The 20184-nt window shown below is 48.5% G+C and overlaps 2 long non-coding RNA genes across 2 annotated transcripts in view; one reads left to right on the forward strand and one right to left on the reverse strand.

Annotated features, from left to right (window-relative positions):
- Positions 1–3539: 3539 nt before the first annotated feature.
- On the reverse strand, positions 3540–11286 carry LOC141087492 (uncharacterized). The gene is made up of 2 exons (XR_012231670.1): positions 11117–11286; positions 3540–4668 (listed from the first exon to the last, which is right to left on the reverse strand). It is a non-coding gene; the product is annotated as an uncharacterized lncRNA (long non-coding RNA).
- A 100-nt stretch (positions 11287–11386) lies between these two features.
- Positions 11387–20184, forward strand: part of LOC141087493 (uncharacterized) — a 29882-nt gene continuing 21084 nt past the window's right edge. The window contains exon 1 of the long non-coding RNA XR_012231671.1: positions 11387–11542. This is a non-coding gene — a long non-coding RNA (uncharacterized lncRNA). The remainder of the gene's footprint in view (positions 11543–20184) is intronic.

Genomic DNA, 20184 nt, shown 5'->3' on the forward strand with positions numbered 1-20184 from the left:
CACATCACAGGGGGTCTCCAAACACGCCATGGTGCCACCATTGATTCCAGCCAGTTTTGCGTTCCAAAAGTCAAACGGTGCTCACCCCCTTCCAGGCCCCGACGTGTGCCCAAACAGTGGTTTACCCCAACATATGGGGTATCAGCGTACTCAGGACAAATTGCACAACAACTTTGGGGGGCTAATTTCTCCTATTACCCTTAGGAAAATAAAAAATAGCGTGATAAAAAATCATTTTTGAGGAAAAAAATATTTTTTATTTTCACTGCTGTTATAAACTTTTGTAAAGCACTTGGGGTTTCAAAGTGCTCACTAGACATCTAGATACGTTCTTTAAGGGGTCTAGTTTCCAAAATGGTGTTACTTGTAGGGGGTTTTCACTGTTTAGGCACACAGGGGCTCTCCAAACGTGACATGGCGTCCAATAACGATTGGAGCTAATTTTCCATTCAAAAAGTCAAATGGCGCTCCTTCCCTTCTATGCACCAAAACAGTGGTTTATGACCACATATGAGGTATCTGTGCACTCAGGAGAAATTGCCCAACAAATTTTAGGATCCATTTTATCCTGTTGCCCATGTGAAAATGAAAAAATTGATGCTAAAAGAAAATTTTTGTTGGAAAAATTAATGTCCATTTTTTCCTTCCACGTTGGTTTAGTTCCTGTGAAGCACCTGAAGAGTTACTAATCTTCCTGAATGTAGCTTTGAGTAGCTTGAGGGGTGCAGTTTTTAGAATGGTGTCACTTTTGGGTGTTTTCTGCCATATAGACCCCTCAAAGTGACTTCAAATGTGAGGTGGTCCCTAAAAAAATTTTTTTTTTTGTAAATTTTGTTGTAAAATTGAGAAATCACTGTTCAACTTTTAACCCTTTTAACTTCCTAACAAAAAAAAATTTGTTTCCAAAATTGTGCTGATGTAAAGTAGACATGTGGGAAATGTTATTTTGTAACTATTTTGTGTCACATAAGTCTCTGGTTTAACAGAATAAAAATTCAAAATTTGCAAAATTTTCTCCAAATTTGATTTTATCACAAATAAACGCAAAAATTATCGACCTAAATTTACCACTAATATGAAGCCCAATATGTCATGAAAAAATAATCTCAGAATCCACTAGGATCTGTTGGAAGTGTTCCAGAGTTATTACCTCATAAAGGGACACTGGTCATAATTGCAAAAAATGGCCTGGTCATTAAGGTCAAAATAGGCTTGGTCATGAAGGGGTTAAAATACAATGACCAACTTTCTACTCTGCTTTCTGTGCCACTTTGAGGCATGGCAGGCACAACGTAGGAATGTTCTCCCATGTGGTCTGATGTCTGGCGGGTAGTCTCGAAACGTCCTCACGTGTGGTCTGAGGCACGGTCTCGAAACGTCCTCACGTGTGGTCTGAGGCACGGTCTCGAAATGTCCTCACGTGTGGTCTGAGGCACGGTCTCGAAACGTCCTCACGTGTGGTCTGAGGCACGGTCTCGAAACATCCTCACGTGTGGTCTGAGGCAAATGTGAACATCTTATACTCACCTACAGGGCGGTCTGGTATTATGTTTGTCAGTTCTTCTTCCAGTACAGTCCTCCTTTTCCCGTGGATAATGCATCCTACATCAACACAACCTCCCCCATGACACTTCTGTGCAGGAACACGTCTCTGCCCTGCCGATCACAAAGCAAAGTACAAAGAGAAGTCTGCACCGAAGCGCGATGGAAGACACTGTGTGGATGGACTTAGGATGCGTCGTCGACTCAAAGAAGGATAGGAGGAGGCACCGGATTAAGACTAGCGAAGCCCATTGGATGGGGCTGCCCCAAGGGCAAATCTAATAAGAAAAAAAAAATTTTTTTATGCAGATTGGCACTCTAGAATGTTGTGTATATATAAGGGCATTCAGATAGTGGACGTGCTTTATAAAATGCTGTATATAGAGGGTATACAGGTAGTGGTCGTACTATGTACACAGCATTCTAGAATGCTGTATATGGCGACATACAGGTGGTGGTAGTACTTTATACGGGGGGGGGGGCGCATAAACAATGATTGAATACCCTGTAGTAGACAGCAATAATGCATGAAAATATAAGGTACTTGGTTAACACGCTCGATTTAAAAAAAAATGCAGAAGCCATAAGCCATCCTACCACCTCACAGTGACCCTAATTGGGACAGTGATAACTAATATTAAAACCCTTTATATATTGATGTGGTTTCCCATTCCTGTGTCCACTATTTGGGGCTAATCCTTCTCAGTCCTTATCCACATGCAAGTCACAGTTCAAAGCGGTAAGGTTTTTATTAGTTAGGACTGTCCCAATTACGGCACAGTGAAGTGGTGGGATGGCTTTGGCTTTTTTTTTTTTTTTTAATAAAGAACGTGTTAACTAAATCCCCTATATTATTTTCATGCACTATGCCATTTACTGCAGGGTATTCAGTCATGTTTTTTTTTTTTTCTGTTCACTGGCCAGTGTGAACGTGCGCTTACACGCTCCATGCACACCAGTTTGTATTGTTTTTTATGGGGAATCCTGGTGACATGTTCCCTTTAGGCAGGCTTACATCTATGCAGCTTGTACAAGTGAACTTTACTCTCAAAAGTGGTTTACCTGTCTAAGGCTAGTTTCACACTAGTGTATCTACATGCAGCGCACGGCGCCACTAATCCCCGCCTCCTCCGGTCATCTCCTACTATCGCACATCACTGCATGCGATCTGCGCACCCTACCTTTAGCATAGGGTGCGCAGACTGTGTGCTAGTAGGATTTTGCGTGCGCTGCGCCCTTTTGACGGTGCGCCGAGCGCATCATGTTGCATTTTGGGGCGCTCGGCGCACCGTCAAAAGAGCACAGCGCACGCAAAATCCTACTAGCGCAGTCTGCGCACCCTATGCTCAAGATAGGGTGCGCAGATGGCATGCAGCGATGTGCGATAGTAGATGACGGGAGGGGGCGCCGTGCACTGCGTGTAGATATGTTGGTGTGAGACTAGCTTAACCCAGTTATTACAGTACCTTCCATGTGTTAGGCCTCTTTCACACTTCAGTTTTTTTACAATCAGTCACAATCCGCCAGGTATTGAAAAAAAACGGATCCGCAATTTTCTTTTGAGGATCCGTTTTTTTCCCCATCGACTTCCATTATTGACGGATTGACGTCCGTTGCATCCGTTTTTTTGCGGATCCGCCAAAAGTTCCTGTCCGTCACCATCCTCAAAGATTTCAAAACGGAGCTTGCAACGTTTTTTTCTGTGGGGGATCCTCCAGACACTCATTTAACCCGAAATTCTTTCTGGCTGCCGGACAAAAAAAAAAAATCTCTCTCTCTCCTTTTCCAGGCTGCGATTCCTTTAAAATTCTTCATTTGTCGGATCTGTCAAAAAAACGGACGGGTGACATCCGTTGGCATCAGTACTAAAACGGATGCACCATCCGTCCTTTTGGCAGATCTTGACTGATGCAAAAAACTGAAGTGTGAAAGGGGCCTTACACAGATGCATCAATGGGCTTGTCCATGCATGAAATAAAAGGCTAAATTACAACATGGAGACTTAAATCAGAGCAATGTTTTATTTACATTCAGAACCAGTTTAAGAGGAACAAATTAAGATTTCCCACAGAAATCTCAGACTTTTACTTACAGAAATATTGGCTAAATAACATTTACATATATAGAAACCTTTAATTTTATAAAAGTGCGTTTTTTTGCATTGAAAATTTTTGCTTGTTTCATGCAATGCATTTCTATGTATTGTACAACTGTAATATGATGTTGGTGCATGCGGGCATGACTGAAGGGCCTGTGGCTCGGCCCCCCCCATGGCCTGCTTCTGGTGTCTAGGACCAGATATCATAATACCAGCCTTGAATAGTGAAGGAGATGGCAGCCAACCCTGAAAGACATCCAAGGTGGGAACGCCCTGTCATGCCAAAGGGAGTCTGCTAGATCCAGGCGTAGTAGACCAGCGCTGATGGGTTTGTGGACGCCAGGAGGGGGTTGGGCCTGAAGGAATGTTTCTTTTCCTGGCGGGTAGGGGAGTTGTCCTGTTGGTTGCTTTTTTGGACTGAACATTTCCGAAACCACAATTGGACTGTGCACCTCTTGGGAAGCAGTTTAGTCTTCTGTTGCAGAAGAAAAGTACTCTTACCCTGATAGGTAGAGGGCAGGAAGCACTAGAAAGATGGCGTGCATGATTGTTCAGGGCGCAGGTGGTGTGGCCCAGCCACCAGAGGCTAGACAAGAGCCTGGATTTTTAAGAGTAGGGTCGCAGGAGCCTCTGTCAAACGTGGAGGCCGCATGAATAGGAAGGTTTCCCCAGGAGATGTCCATATTGCTCAGGGGAAAACTAGGACATATTTGTCTTGTCCCTTCATTTTTTTAATGGAGCCCCCTCACTGCCTGGTAGGATATACCTATCCTGAAGATTTCAAATCCTAACCTTTACACAGACTTTCAGGCGACTGGCAGGTAATGGATTTGTCTTCCCTCCCTACTCTATCTGGCTCTGGGGGGCGAGAGGGTAGGGGATTAGTGGCAAGGACTGTCCGCCGGAAAACCGCAAACACTCTTGATGTGTTAAGGCCCTGCCTCGTAGACCACAGAAGATATGGTAGTGACAATTCTAGGTGGGAGATCAGAGTGATAACTCGACTCTGTCGCCCTTAAAAGCCATATCTGAAAGAAAAAAGGGAAATCATTAATAAAAAAAAAATGAAGACCTAAGGCAGAAACCAGCCTGGGTGGTCCAGACCCATGTCTGCCTCCTACTGACACTAAGCGAAAACGGATTAGCTTCATGCCAGTTAGTAGTGTTCCCTCCTAGCATAAGCAGCATACAAACATAGCTTTTTGTGTGCCCCAATGAAGCATTAACCACCCCGCACACCAACCAGAGGGCCACACAGGGTAACCACCCCCCCCTGTCCAATCATAAACCTCCACCTCACACTAAGCAGTGGACCCCACAGGATAAACCCATCAAAGCCCAAATGCCCCCTTCCCCCAAGCATAAATCCCCATCATGCACCCTCCACCCCCAAGCAAAACCCCCTATCGGACGTCCACACGCCCCCAAGCGCACAGGCCCCCCATCGGACGTCCACACGCCCCCAAGCGCACAGGCCCCCCATCGGACGTCCACACGCCCCCAAGCGCACAGGCCCCCCATCGGACGTCCACACGCCCCCAAGCGCACAGGCCCCCCATCGGACGTCCACACGCCCCCAAGCGCACAGGCCCCCCATCGGACGTCCACACGCCCCCAAGCGCACAGGCCCCCCATCGGACGTCCACACGCCCCCAAGCGCACAGGCCCCCCAGCGGACGTCCACACGCCCCCAAGCGCACAGGCCCCCCACGCGGACGTCCACACGCCCCCAAGCGCACAGGCCCCCCACGCGGACGTCCACACGCCCCCAAGCGCACAGGCCCCCCACGCGCACGTCCACACGCCCCCAAGCGCACAGGCCCCCCACACGCACGTCCACACGCCCCCAAGCGCACAGGCCCCCCATCGGACGTCCACACGCCCCCACGCGCACGTCCACACGCCCCCACGCGCACGTCCACACGCCCCCAAGCATAAGCCCCCATCGGACGTCCACACGCCCCCAAGCATAAGCCCCCATCGGACGTCCACACGCCCCCAAGCATAAGCCCCCATCGGACGTCCACACGCCCCCAAGCATAAGCCCCCATCGGACGTCCACACGCCCCCAAGCATAAGCCCCCATCGGACGTCCACACGCCCCCAAGCATAAGCCCCCATCGGACGTCCACACGCCCCCAAGCATAAGCCCCCATCGGACGTCCACACGCCCCCAAGCATAAGCCCCCATCGGACGTCCACACGCCCCCAAGCATAAGCCCCCATCGGACGTCCACACGCCCCCAAGCATAAGCCCCCATCGGACGTCCACACGCCCCCAAGCATAAGCCCCCATCGGACGTCCACACGCCCCCAAGCATAAGCCCCCATCGGACGTCCACACGCCCCCAAGCATAAGCCCCCATCGGACGTCCACACGCCCCCAAGCATAAGCCCCCATCGGACGTCCACACGCCCCCAAGCATAAGCCCCCATCGGACGTCCACACGCCCCCAAGCATAAGCCCCCATCGGACGTCCACACGCCCCCAAGCATAAGCCCCCATCGGACGTCCACACGCCCCCAAGCATAAGCCCCCATCGGACGTCCACACGCCCCCAAGCATAAGCCCCCATCGGACGTCCACACGCCCCCAAGCATAAGCCCCCATCGGACGTCCACACGCCCCCAAGCATAAGCCCCCATCGGACGTCCACACGCCCCCAAGCATAAGCCCCCATCGGACGTCCACACGCCCCCAAGCATAAGCCCCCATCGGACGTCCACACGCCCCCAAGCATAAGCCCCCATCGGACGTCCACACGCCCCCAAGCATAAGCCCCCATCGGACGTCCACACGCCCCCAAGCATAAGCCCCCATCGGACGTCCACACGCCCCCAAGCATAAGCCCCCATCGGACGTCCACACGCCCCCAAGCATAAGCCCCCATCGGACGTCCACACGCCCCCAAGCATAAGCCCCCATCGGACGTCCACACGCCCCCAAGCATAAGCCCCCATCGGACGTCCACACGCCCCCAAGCATAAGCCCCCATCGGACGTCCACACGCCCCCAAGCATAAGCCCCCATCGGACGTCCACACGCCCCCAAGCATAAGCCCCCATCGGACGTCCACACGCCCCCAAGCATAAGCCCCCATCGGACGTCCACACGCCCCCAAGCATAAGCCCCCATCGGACGTCCACACGCCCCCAAGCATAAGCCCCCATCGGACGTCCACACGCCCCCAAGCATAAGCCCCCATCGGACGTCCACACGCCCCCAAGCATAAGCCCCCATCGGACGTCCACACGCCCCCAAGCATAAGCCCCCATCGGACGTCCACACGCCCCCAAGCATAAGCCCCCATCGGACGTCCACACGCCCCCAAGCATAAGCCCCCATCGGACGTCCACACGCCCCCAAGCATAAGCCCCCATCGGACGTCCACACGCCCCCAAGCATAAGCCCCCATCGGACGTCCACACGCCCCCAAGCATAAGCCCCCATCGGACGTCCACACGCCCCCAAGCATAAGCCCCCATCGGACGTCCACACGCCCCCAAGCATAAGCCCCCATCGGACGTCCACACGCCCCCAAGCATAAGCCCCCATCGGACGTCCACACGCCCCCAAGCATAAGCCCCCATCGGACGTCCACACGCCCCCAAGCATAAGCCCCCATCGGACGTCCACACGCCCCCAAGCATAAGCCCCCATCGGACGTCCACACGCCCCCAAGCATAAGCCCCCATCGGACGTCCACACGCCCCCAAGCATAAGCCCCCATCCGACGTCCACACGCCCCCAAGCATAAGCCCCCCATCCGACGTCCACACGCCCCCAAGCATAAAACCCTATCAGACGTCCACCCCCCAGAATGAACCCCCATCGGACGTCCACCCCGGCATAAACCCCCATCGGACGTCCACCCCCCCAGCATAAACCTTCATCGGACGTCCACCCCCCTTAAGCCTAAGCCCCTATCGGACATCCACCCCCCTTAAGCCCCTATTGGATGCCATTCCCAGCATAAAACCATCATTGGACATTCACCCCCCACATAAAACCTCATCGGACGTCCACCCCCTCCCAGCCTAAGTCCCATTGGTTGTCCAGCTTCCCCATCATAAACCCCTGTTGGATGTCCATCCCCCGAAAGTATAAACCCCCACCAGATGGCACCTCTTCCCCAAACAAAAAGCCCTACCAGTCGAGCGCCTACCCCAAAATCAATCCATCCCTTTCAAGTCACAACAGATGCAGACAGGCCCCGTTGCCCTAGCATCAAGTTCCCAAGACACCACAATTGCGCATTAAATCCCCCCTGCCCCAAGATCCCAGCCTGACCAGGAGGAGTTAATGCACGCTTGTGGGGTCTGTTTGTCCCCGGGGGGCCCTACTAGGGATAATGCAAGCTCGTGGGGTCTGGTTGGGCTTCTGGGGGTCGATTAACGCATGCTTGTGGGGTCTGGTAGGGCCCCGGGGAAGGGTTAATGCACGCTTGAGAGGTCTGGTTGGGCCCTGCATTAGACCCCCAAGGAGCCCACCAGACAACAAACGCATGCATTAACCCCCTCCCCGTGAGCCCAACCAGACACACAAGTGTGAATTAAACCCTCCGCGCTTGTGGGATCTGGGGTGGGTTAATGCAGGGTCCACTCAGACCCCGCAAACGTGCATTAACCCCCCCAGGGCCCAACTAGACCCCAAAAGCATGCATTAACCCCCCCCGGAGCCCGACCAAACCACAAAAACGTGCACTAATCCCCCCCCACAGTAAGGAGCCCACCCAGACCCCACATGCATGCATTAATCCAGCCGGAGATCCAAACAGAACCCACAAGCGTACATTAACCACCCCTGAGATCCAACCAGAACCCATAAGCGTGCATTAATCCCCCGGGAGCCCAACCAGACCTCAAAAACGTGCATTAACCCCCCCGGGACCCAAACAGAACACACAATCGTGCATTAACCCCCCCCCCCAGGACTACCCAACCCTGCGTGTGCATTAACCTCCCCCCGGGACACAACCAAACACGGCAAGCGTGCATTAACCCCCCCGGGACCCAACCAAACACGGCAAGCGTGCATTAATCCCCCGGGAGCCCAACCAGACCTCAAAAACGTGCATTAACCCCCCCGGGACCCAAACAGAACACACAATCGTGCATTAACCCCCCCCAGGACTACCCAACCCTGCGTGTGCATTAACCTCCCCCCGGGACCCAACCAAACACGGCAAGCGTGCATTAACCCCCCGGGACCCAACCAAACACGGCAAGCGTGCATTAACCCCCCCCAGGACCCAACCAAACACGGCAAGCGTGCATTAACCCCCCCCAGGACCCAACCAGACACGGCAAGCGTGCATTAACCCCCCCAGGACCCAACCAGACACGGCAAGCGTGCATTAACCCCCCCGGGACCCAACCAGACACGGCAAGCGTGCATTAACACCCCCCCGGGACCCAACCAGACACAGCAAGCGTGCATTAACCCCCCCGGGACCCAACCAGACACGGCAAGCGTGCATTAACCCCCCCGGGACCCAACCAGACACGGCAAGCGTGCATTAACACCCCCCCGGGACCCAACCAGACACGGCAAGCGTGCATTAACACCCCCCCCCGGACCCAACCAGACACGGCAAGCGTGCATTAACCCTCCTGGGAGCCCAAGCAGACCCCACAAGCATGCATTAGTACCCCCCCGAAATACAACCAGAGCCCACAAGCGTGTATTAACCCCCAACCAGACCCCACAAGCGTGCATCATCAACCCCCCTCTCCCGGGACTACCAGACCCCACAAGCGTGCATCATCAACCCCCCTCTCCCGGGACTACCAGACACCACAAGCGTGCATCATCAACCCCCCTCTCCCGGGACTACCAGACACCACAAGCGTGCATCATCAACCCCCCTCTCCCGGGACTACCAGACACCACAAGCGTGCATCATCAACCCCCCTCTCCCGGGACTACCAGACACCACAAGCGTGCATCATCAACCCCCCTCTCCCGGGACTACCAGACACCACAAGCGTGCATCATCAACCCCCCTCTCCCGGGACTACCAGACACCACAAGCGTGCATCATCAACCCCCCTCTCCCGGGACTACCAGACACCACAAGCGTGCATCATCAACCCCCCTCTCCCGGGACTACCAGACACCACAAGCGTGCATCATCAACCCCCCTCTCCCGGGACTACCAGACACCACAAGCGTGCATCATCAACCCCCCTCTCCCGGGACTACCAGACACCACAAGCGTGCATTAACCCCCCCCCCCCCCGGGACTACCAGACACCACAAGCGTGCATTAACCCCTCTCTCCCGGGACTACCAGACACCACAAACGTGCATTAACCCCTCTCTCCCGGGACTACCAGACACCACAAACGTGCACTAACACACCCTGTACCCAGCCAGACCCCAGGAGCGTGCATTAACACCCCCCTGGAGACCCAACCAGACCCCTCAGACGTGCATTAACCCCCCCAGGACCCAACCAGACCCCACAAGCGTGCATTAACCCCCCCCGACCAAACAGACCCCACAAGCCAGCCTTAACACCCCTGGGAGCCCAAGCAGACCCCACAAGTGTGCATTAACCCCCACCCCCCTGACAAAACATACCCTGCAAGCGTGCAATAACCCCCCTGGGAGCCCAAAGCAGACCTCAAATGCATGCATTAGTACCCCCCGAAGTACAACCAGACCCCACAAAAATGCATTAGTAAACCCCCCCCCCCCCCAAGTACAACCAGACCCCCACGAGCGTGCATTAACCCCCACCCCCCTGCCCCAAACAGACCCCTCAAGCGTGCATTAACCCCTGCCCCAAACAGACCCCAGAAGCATGCATTAGTACCCCCCAACGTACAACCAGACCCCACAAGCGTGCATTAACCCCACCACCCCCCAGAAGCATGCATTAACCCCCCCGGACCCCACCAGACCCGTAAGCGTGGATTAACCCCCTGCCCCAAACACTCCACAAGCATGCATTAACCCCCCCCCAAAAGTACAGCCAGACCCCACAAGCATGCATTAACCCTCCCCGGACCCCACCAGACCCGTAAGCGTGCATTAACCCCCATCACCCCTGCCCCAAACAGGCCCCACAAGCATATATTAGAACCCCCCCAAAGTACAACCAGACCCCACAAGCATGCATTATATATCCCAAGCCCCCAACCAGACCCCACAAGCATGCATAAACCCCCCGGACCCCAAATAGACCTTGCAAGCATTCATTAACCCCTCTGGGAGCCCAAGCAGACCCCACAAGCATTAACCCCTCAAGACCCTAAACAGACCCCGTAAGCATGCATTAACCCCTACCCAAAAGCGTGCATTAACACCCCCCCCCCCCCGAACCCAAATAGAGCCCGTAAGCATGCATTAACCCACCGACCCAACCAGCGTGCATTAATTCCCCCTCCCCTCCGGGAACCCAACAGCTCCCAGGTAAGCCCCCAAATCCCACTAGTTAGCCCCATCAACCAAACATCTAAGACACCAACCTGTTACTAAACCCTCCTGCCTGTCACCGACGCTGCTGACCTAACTCCACACTGCTCACAGACGCCGGCGCCATAGAGACAGCTAAGACAGTATGTAATGGAGGCTTCTCTCCCTGCACCAGACGGCAGAGACGTGTAATGGCGTCTTCTCTTCCTGCCTTTGCTGTCAGAACACGCCCCCCCTGGTATGACACGCCCCCAGAGCTGACATCACACCTGGAAGGAGCCCATACAGTCTAGCATTTACCTTTATTATGTCACAAGTGAGAACTGCGCGATAGAATCTGTCATGCCGATGTTTATAACTGCGCAGTTCTGCTGGAGCAGGCGACATAGACTGCGGGCAATTTCGGCGGGAAAACGTGAGACGTACTACGCCTACGCACAGAAGCTAGTGGTCACAAATTGGCGGAAGCGCGGTCACTGGTAGGCGGGAAACGTGGTCACTGCTAGGCGGCACTGCTCGTGATATTTCTATATAAAGATTAGCGGCACTGCTCGTGATATTTTTATATAAAGATTAGCGGCACCGCTCGTGATATTTCTATATAAGGATTAGCGGCACCGCTCGTGATATTTCTATATAAAGATTAGCGGCACCGCTCGTGATATTTCTATATAAGGATTAGCGGCACCGCTCGTGATATTTCTATATAAAGATTAGCGGCACCGCTCGTGATATTTCTATATAAAGATTAGCGGCACCGCTCGTGATATTTCTATATAAAGATTAGCGGCACCGCTCGTGATATTTCTATATAAAGATTAGCGGCACCGCTCGTGATATTTCTATATAAAGATTAGCGGCACCGCTCGTGATATTTCTATATAAAGATTAGCGGCACCGCTCGTGATATTTCTATATAAAGATTAGCGGCACTGCTCGTGATATTTCTATATAAGGATTAGCGGCACCGCTCGTGATATTTCTATATAAAGATTAGCGGCACCGCTCGTGATATTTCTATATAAAGATTAGCGGCACCGCTCGTGATATTTCTATATAAAGATTAGCGGCACCGCTCGTGATATTTCTATATAAGGATTAGCGGCACCGCTCGTGATATTTCTATATAAGGATTAGCGGCACCGCTCGTGATATTTCTATATAAAGATTAGCGGCACCGCTCGTGATATTTCTATATAAAGATTAGCGGCACCGCTCGTGATATTTCTATATAAAGATTAGCGGCACCGCTCGTGATATTTCTATATAAAGATTAGCGGCACCGCTCGTGATATTTCTATATAAAGATTAGCGGCACCGCTCGTGATATTTCTATATAAAGATTAGCGGCACCGCTCGTGATATTTCTATATAAAGATTAGCGGCACCGCTCGTGATATTTCTATATAAAGATTAGCGGCACCGCTCGTCATATTTCTATATAAAGATTAGCGGCACCGCTCGTCATATTTCTATATAAGGATTAGCGGCACCGCTCGTGATATTTCTATATAAAGATTAGCGGCACCGCTCGTGATATTTCTATATAAAGATTAGCGGCACTGCTCGTGATATTTCTATATAAAGATTAGCGGCACTGCTCGTGATATTTCTATATAAGGATTAGCGGCACCGCTCGTGATATTTCTATATAAAGATTAGCGGCACCGCTCGTGATATTTCTATATAAGGATTAGCGGCACCGCTCGTGATATTTCTATATAAAGATTAGCGGCACCGCTCGTGATATTTCTATATAAAGATTAGCGGCACCGCTCGTGATATTTCTATATAAAGATTAGCGGCACCGCTCGTGATATTTCTATATAAAGATTAGCGGCACCGCTCGTGATATTTCTATATAAAGATTAGCGGCACTGCTCGTGATATTTCTATATAAAGATTAGCGGCACTGCTCGTGATATTTCTATATAAAGATTAGCGGCACCGCTCGTGATATTTCTGTATAAAGATTAGCGGCACTGCACATGATATTTCTATATAAAGATTAGCGGCACCGCTCGTGATATTTCTATATAAAGATTAGCGGCACCGCTCGTGATATTTCTATATAAAGATTAGCGGCACCGCTCGTGATATTTCTATATAAAGATTAGCGGCACCGCTCGTGATATTTCTATATAAAGATTAGCGGCACCGCTCGTGATATTTCTATATAAAGATTAGCGGCACCGCTCGTGATATTTCTATATAAAGATTAGCGGCACCGCTCGTGATATTTCTATATAAAGATTAGCGGCACTGCTCGTGATATTTCTATATAAAGATTAGCGGCACCGCTCGTGATATTTCTATATAAGGATTAGCGGCACTGCTCGTGATATTTCTATATAAAGATTAGCGGCACCGCTCGTGATATTTCTATATAAGGATTAGCGGCACCGCTCGTGATATTTCTATATAAAGATTAGCGGCACTGCTCGTGATATTTCTATATAAAGATTAGCGGCACCGCTCGTGATATTTCTATATAAGGATTAGCGGCACCGCTCGTGATATTTCTATATAAAGATTAGCGGCACCGCTCGTGATATTTCTATATAAAGATTAGCGGCACCGCTCGTGATATTTCTATATAAAGATTAGCGGCACCGCTCGTGATATTTCTATATAAAGATTAGCGGCACCGCTCGTGATATTTCTATATAAAGATTAGCGGCACCGCTCGTGATATTTCTATATAAAGATTAGCGGCACCGCTCGTGATATTTCTATATAAAGATTAGCGGCACCGCTCGTGATATTTCTATATAAAGATTAGCGGCACCGCTCGTGATATTTCTATATAAAGATTAGCGGCACCGCTCGTGATATTTCTATATAAAGATTAGCGGCACCGCTCGTGATATTTCTATATAAAGATTAGCGGCACCGCTCGTGATATTTCTATATAAAGATTAGCGGCACCGCTCGTGATATTTCTATATAAAGATTAGCGGCACCGCTCGTGATATTTCTATATAAAGATTAGCGGCACCGCTCGTGATATTTCTATATAAAGATTAGCGGCACCGCTCGTGATATTTCTATATAAAGATTAGCGGCACCGCTCGTGATATTTCTATATAAAGATTAGCGGCACCGCTCGTGATATTTCTATATAAGTATTAGCGGCACCGCTCGTGATATTTCTATATAAAGATTAGCGGCACCGCTCGTGATATTTCTATATAAAGATTAGCGGCACCGCTCGTGATATTTCTATATAAAGATTAGCGGCACCGCTCGTGATATTTCTATATAAAGATTAGCGGCACCGCTCGTGATATTTCTATATAAAGATTAGCGGCACCGCTCGTGATATTTCTATATAAAGATTAGCGGCACCGCTCGTGATATTTCTATATAAAGATTAGCGGCACCGCTCGTGATATTTCTATATAAGGATTAGCGGCACCGCTCGTGATATTTCTGTATAAAGATTAGCGGCACCGCTCGTGATATTTCTATATAAAGATTAGCGGCACCGCTCGTGATATTTCTATATAAGGATTAGCGGCACCGCTCGTGATATTTCTATATAAAGATTAGCGGCACCGCTCGTGATATTTCTATATAAAGATTAGCGGCACCGCTCGTGATATTTCTATATAAAGATTAGCGGCACCGCTCGTGATATTTCTATATAAAGATTAGCGGCACCGCTCGTGATATTTCTATATAAAGATTAGCGGCACCGCTCGTGATATTTCTATATAAAGATTAGCGGCACCGCTCGTGATATTTCTATATAAAGATTAGCGGCACCGCTCGTGATATTTCTATATAAAGATTAGCGGCACCGCTCGTGATATTTCTATATAAAGATTAGCGGCACCGCTCGTGATATTTCTATATAAAGATTAGCGGCACCGCTCGTGATATTTCTATATAAAGATTAGCGGCACCGCTCGTGATATTTCTATATAAAGATTAGCGGCACCGCTCGTGATATTTCTATATAAAGATTAGCGGCACCGCTCGTGATATTTCTATATAAAGATTAGCGGCACCGCTCGTGATATTTCTATATAAAGATTAGCGGCACCGCTCGTGATATTTCTATATAAAGATTAGCGGCACCGCTCGTGATATTTCTATATAAAGATTAGCGGCACCGCTCGTGATATTTCTATATAAAGATTAGCGGCACCGCTCGTGATATTTCTATATAAAGATTAGCGGCACCGCTCGTGATATTTCTATATAAAGATTAGCGGCACCGCTCGTGATATTTCTATATAAAGATTAGCGGCACCGCTCGTCATATTTCTATATAAAGATTAGCGGCACCGCTCGTGATATTTCTATATAAAGATTAGCGGCACCGCTCGTGATATTTCTATATAAGGATTAGCGGCACCGCTCGTGATATTTCTATATAAAGATTAGCGGCACCGCTCGTGATATTTCTATATAAGGATTAGCGGCACCGCTCGTGATATTTCTATATAAAGATTAGCGGCACCGCTCGTGATATTTCTATATAAAGATTAGCGGCACCGCTCGTGATATTTCTATATAAGGATTAGCGGCACCGCTCGTGATATTTCTATATAAAGATTAGCGGCACCGCTCGTGATATTTCTATATAAAGATTAGCGGCACCGCTCGTGATATTTCTATATAAAGATTAGCGGCACCGCTCGTGATATTTCTATATAAAGATTAGCGGCACCGCTCGTGATATTTCTATATAAAGATTAGCGGCACCGCTCGTGATATTTCTATATAAAGATTAGCGGCACCGCTCGTGATATTTCTATATAAAGATTAGCGGCACCGCTCGTGATATTTCTATATAAAGATTAGCGGCACCGCTCGTGATATTTCTATATAAAGATTAGCGGCACCGCTCGTGATATTTCTATATAAAGATTAGCGGCACCGCTCGTGATATTTCTATATAAAGATTAGCGGCACCGCTCGTGATATTTCTATATAAAGATTAGCGGCACCGCTCGTGATATTTCTATATAAAGATTAGCGGCACCGCTCGTGATATTTCTATATAAAGATTAGCGGCACCGCTCGTGATATTTCTATATAAAGATTAGCGGCACCGCTCGTGATATTTCTATATAAAGATTAGCGGCACCGCTCGTGATATTTCTATATAAAGATTAGCGGCACCGCTCGTGATATTTCTATATAAAGATTAGCGGCACCGCTCGTGATATTTCTATATAAAGATTAGCGGCACCGCTCGTGATATTTCTATATAAAGATTAGCGGCACCGCTCGTGATATTTCTATATAAAGATTAGCGGCACCGCTCGTGATATTTCTATATAAAGATTAGCGGCACCGCTCGTGATATTTCTATATAAGTATTAGCGGCACCGCTCGTGATATTTCTATATAAAGATTAGCGGCACCGCTCGTGATATTTCTATATAAAGATTAGCGGCACCGCTCGTGATATTTCTATATAAAGATTAGCGGCACCGCTCGTGATATTTCTATATAAAGATTAGCGGCACCGCTCGTGATATTTCTATATAAAGATTAGCGGCACCGCTCGTGATATTTCTATATAAAGATTAGCGGCACCGCTCGTGATATTTCTATATAAAGATTAGCGGCACCGCTCGTGATATTTCTATATAAGGATTAGCGGCACCGCTCGTGATATTTCTGTATAAAGATTAGCGGCACCGCTCGTGATATTTCTATATAAAGATTAGCGGCACCGCTCGTGATATTTCTATATAAAGATTAGCGGCACCGCTCGTGATATTTCTATATAAAGATTAGCGGCACCGCTCGTGATATTTCTATATAAAGATTAGCGGCACCGCTCGTGATATTTCTATATAAAGATTAGCGGCACCGCTCGTGATATTTCTATATAAAGATTAGCGGCACCGCTCGTGATATTTCTATATAAAGATTAGCGGCACCGCTCGTGATATTTCTATATAAAGATTAGCGGCACCGCTCGTGATATTTCTATATAAAGATTAGCGGCACCGCTCGTGATATTTCTATATAAAGATTAGCGGCACCGCTCGTGATATTTCTATATAAAGATTAGCGGCACCGCTCGTGATATTTCTATATAAAGATTAGCGGCACCGCTCGTGATATTTCTATATAAAGATTAGCGGCACCGCTCGTGATATTTCTATATAAAGATTAGCGGCACCGCTCGTGATATTTCTATATAAAGATTAGCGGCACCGCTCGTGATATTTCTATATAAAGATTAGCGGCACCGCTCGTGATATTTCTATATAAAGATTAGCGGCACCGCTCGTGATATTTCTATATAAAGATTAGCGGCACCGCTCGTGATATTTCTATATAAAGATTAGCGGCACCGCTCGTCATATTTCTATATAATGATTAGCGGCACCGCTCGTGATATTTCTATATAAAGATTAGCGGCACCGCTCGTGATATTTCTATATAAAGATTAGCGGCACCGCTCGTGATATTTCTATATAAAGATTAGCGGCACCGCTCGTGATATTTCTATATAAAGATTAGCGGCACCGCTCGTGATATTTCTATATAAAGATTAGCGGCACCGCTCGTGATATTTCTATATAAAGATTAGCGGCACCGCTCGTGATATTTCTATATAAAGATTAGCGGCACCGCTCGTGATATTTCTATATAAAGATTAGCGGCACCGCTCGTGATATTTCTATATAAAGATTAGCGGCACCGCTCGTGATATTTCTATATAAAGATTAGCGGCACCGCTCGTCATATTTCTATATAATGATTAGCGGCACCGCTCGTGATATTTCTATATAAAGATTAGCGGCACCGCTCGTGATATTTCTATATAAAGATTAGCGGCACCGCTCGTGATATTTCTATATAAAGATTAGCGGCACCGCTCGTGATATTTCTATATAAAGATTAGCGGCACCGCTCGTGATATTTCTATATAAAGATTAGCGGCACCGCTCGTGATATTTCTATATAAGGATTAGCGGCACCGCTCGTGATATTTCTATATAAAGATTAGCGGCACTGCTCATGATATTTCTATATAAAGAAATAAGCAGCAAATCCGTTGAATTGTAGAAGTAGCGAAATAAATAGCATGGACCTAATGTTCAGTAGTTTCATGCCTAATGACAGGCTTTATGTATTGCACTCGCAAAGGGTATCCATATAAAGAGGTGGAAATTAATATACAACCGTCTTGGCAAATAGCGCAAGCTAAACTTAGTACTGCATTAGTAGAACAGTTACTGTAAGACCTGTTTCACACATCTGTTTTTTCCCGTCAGTCAAGATCCGCCAATTTTTAAAAAACGAATCCGCCAAAAAAGGGGCAGATCCGTTTTTTACACCCATAGACTTACATTATTGGCGGATCTTGACTGACGGTCGTCCGTCACACGTTATTGTACGGACCCGCCAAGATTTTAGCGCCTCCCGGGCGGATGAGAGGAACCCTGCAAAGTTTTATTTGCAGTGACGGTCTGCTTTTTTCACTCTGGGAAGCATTTTAACCCTTAACTACCGTCCCGGGAGCCGCTAAAATCTCTCTCTCATCCTTGTCTATCTCCTTGTCGGCCCCTGCGCAGAGTTCACTGCAGCTGGAAATAGTGGAAAGCCTTTTAGGTCACTTTAGCCTGACAGGATTTTGATGAGTGTTTAGATGTAGCATGTAACCCCTTTTCTGACCCGGTGATTGATTAATTGTTTGCGCTTCCGCTTTTTCCTTCTCTTCCAAGAGTCTTATTTTGTTTTATTTTCCGACATAGCCATACTAGAGCTAGTTATTGCGCAGCACCAGTTGTACTTTGAATCACACCATCTATTTTACCATATAATGTAATGAAAAACGGGGGAAAAATGTCTCAAGTGGTGTGAAAAAATTATTCTGCCATCATTTTTTTAAATTTTGTTTTATAGAGTATAGTGTGATAACGAAAACATGGAAACAGGATTCTCCAGATCTGTACGATTACTGCAGTAACAATGTTGTAATTTTATTTTTTATGGATTAGGCCTGTTTCACAGTTAAGTTTTCTAGCGTCAGTCAAAATCCGTCAGCGGAAAAAAACGGATCCGACGGATTTGCCTGGCGGATCTGTCTTTTTCCCCATAGACTTGTATTAGCGACGGATTGTGCCGGATGGCCTTCCGTTTTGTCCGCCGTGCGACGGATCCGTCATAAAATACCTGTCCATCGGCCGGAAAAAACGTCCAGAAGAACGTTTTTTGTCTGTGCAGAAAAGACGGACGGTGATGGATTCGTCGCCGTCCGTTGTCTGGTAAAATGGATGCCTATTGGCGACGGATCCGTCGCCGTCCGTCACATGGCGGAATCCAGTGACGGATGCTGCAACAAATCCGTAAAAAAGACTGATCTGGTGCATCAGTTTTTTGCAATCAGCAGTGGATCCGTTTTTTTCACAATTTGACGGATTGAGACTGATTCCAAAAGACTGAAGTGTGGAACAGGCCTTAGTATGCAAGGAGTTTGACAGTTGCATGTTTTGTTAGGGTGCCTGACCTTGTAAGACCTGGGCTACACTGACTTTAGCCGCGACACGTGTCCCATGGCAAAGATCACTATGTGCTGTTACTATGGTGCATCACAGTGTAATTCAGGTGAATGGCGGTCGCATTACAACCCCAAGGATACCACAAGAGGAAAGTCACAAAAAGGCTGACTTGCGCTATGTGCACGACGAGTTGTACTTTTGAACGACACAATTTGTTCTTTACTAGAAAAATGGGAAAAAAAATTCCAAGTGCAGTGAAATTGCAAAAAAAGTGAATTCCCACTCTTGTTTTTTGTTTGGCTTTTATGCTAGGTTCACTAAATGCTAAAACTGACCTGCCGTTATGATTCTCCAGGTCATTACAAGTTCATAGACACCAAACATTTCTAGGTTCTCTTTTATCTAAGGCAACTTTCACACTAGCGTCGTGTGACGTACGTCGCAATGCGCCGTTTTGGAGAAAAAACGCATCCTGCAAAGTTGTCCGCAGGATGCGTTTTTTCTCCATAGACTTGCATTAGCGACGCATTGCGACGTATGGCCACACGTCGCATCCATCGTGCGACGGATGCGTCGTGTTTTGGCGGCCGCGACGCACACAAAAACGTTACATGTAACTTTTTTGTGCGTCGTGTCCGTCATTT

This window comes from Dendrobates tinctorius, unplaced genomic scaffold (assembly GCF_039654945.1).
Source record: "Dendrobates tinctorius isolate UK_male_01 unplaced genomic scaffold, ASM3965494v1 ptg000034l, whole genome shotgun sequence".
Lineage (NCBI taxonomy): Eukaryota > Metazoa > Chordata > Amphibia > Anura > Dendrobatidae > Dendrobates > Dendrobates tinctorius.